General features: G+C 44.1%; 1 non-coding gene across 1 annotated transcript; it reads left to right on the top strand.

The window, feature by feature from the left end:
• Positions 1–868: 868 nt before the first annotated feature.
• On the top strand, positions 869–1,028 carry LOC132537751 (U1 spliceosomal RNA). The gene has a single exon (XR_009549204.1). It is a non-coding gene; the product is annotated as a U1 spliceosomal RNA (small nuclear RNA).
• The last annotated feature ends 668 nt before the right edge of the window (positions 1,029–1,696 follow it).

Raw genomic sequence — 1,696 nt, 5'->3', positions numbered from 1 at the left:
GCTTTGCAAGTGGTGAAGCAGAGATGCAGGTGTCTGTCTTTCTCTCTCCCTCTCTATCTTCCCTACCCTCTTGATTTCTGGCTGTCTCTATCCAATAAATAAAGATAATTAAAAAGTTTTTTTAAAAAGAAGTTAAAACCATTAAACACCATATCCACTTGAGGCATCCTGCTCAGGGGACTAGCATCTCAGCTACTAAACATTTAGGGTAAAATAATCACAGATCTCCTCTCTAGGTCACAGTGAGGTTTGTAGATGCCAATTGCCATTACTGAGAGTGGAGTGTGTCCAGGAACAGGATTTCGCACCTGTCCACTCTGTAAATGTGCTATGGATCTTAATGACATGAAATAATGGAAATTTGGCTCTTGTATTACAATCTAAAGATAGATTCATTAGAAAGGCAAAATGCTCATTAGGTGAATGTGTTTTTTATTCTTGAATTTAAATTTTAGTTCAACTCACAGCAGGTTACATCCTAGCCTTGGTCTGAACATTGTAGAAACAGTGTTAAGAAAAACTCCTGGAATTTCAGGATGATCAATTAGGAGACGGGAGTTTTTAAAATTACAGCCCTCCTCCTCTGTGTATTTTTGTCCTATCCATTTGAAGAAACTGTCGTTGGGGAGGAAGAAATGACTTAGAGAATATTGGAACTAAAGTATGGGGCGAGGGGAGCACAGTTATTTGAAGAACTACTAGATAAAAAGATAAAGGCTTTTGAAACAGAAACAATTAAAGGGGGTACTATGTAATAACTTACAAAGCCTTATAGAGCATCTTTAAGAAATGTTTCTTGATCTAGTAACAATGATCTCACATTAATTTTGCCACCCAGACCTTGTCAAAGATTGAAAGAAGCCTTTATGCACTTACCTGGCAGGGGAGATACCATGATCAGGAAAGTGGTTTTTCCTAGGGTGAGGCTTATCCATTGCACTCCGGATGTGCTGACTCCTGCGATTTCCCCAAATGTGGGAAATTAGACTGCATAATTTGTGGCAGTGGAGGACTGTGTTTGCACTCTAAGAAAAAGAAATAAAGAAAGAGAGAAAGAAAGAAAGAGAGAGAGAGAGAGAGAAAGAAAGAAAGAAAGAAAGAAAGAAAGAAAGAAAGAAAGGAAGAAAGAAAGAAAGAGAAAGAAAGAAGCCTGCGCTTGTTTATTCACATGAAAAAATTTGGTGTGGCTCCTCTGGCTCCTGTGGTGGTGGCAGCAGCATCTGCCTCAGTGCCTCCCTCATGCACTCTGGCTGCCTCCTAGGAGTGTGGTGCTCAACCCTCACACTGACTGCAGAGCAGCTGCTGAAATCCTGTGGGCAGGCCTTTGGGGATATTTCCCATCTGGACACAATACAGTGGTCCATAATAGAAGTTACGAGTTCATAGACTTTCAGGGGCAGGGCTACAGAGTAGCAGCAGCAGCATTTTTCTCCTCTCCTGTCCTCTCCTGTCCTCTCCTGTCCTCTCCTGTCCTCTCCTGTCCTCTCCTGTCCTCTCCTGTCCTCTCCTGTCCTCTCCTCTCCTCTCCTCTCCTCTCCTCTCCTCTCCTCTCCTCTCCTCTCCTCTCCTCTCCTCTCCTCCCCTCTCCTCCCCTCTCCTCCCCTCTCCTCCCCTCCCCTCCCCTCTCCTCTCCTCTCTCTCCTCTCTCTCCTCTCTCTCCTCCCTCTCCTCTCCTCTCCTCTCCTCTCCTCTCCTC

The sequence above is a fragment of the Erinaceus europaeus genome, chromosome 3, assembly GCF_950295315.1.
Source record: "Erinaceus europaeus chromosome 3, mEriEur2.1, whole genome shotgun sequence".
NCBI classification, from domain to species: Eukaryota; Metazoa; Chordata; class Mammalia; order Eulipotyphla; family Erinaceidae; genus Erinaceus; species Erinaceus europaeus.
This window is presented reverse-complemented; position numbering and strand designations above follow the sequence as displayed.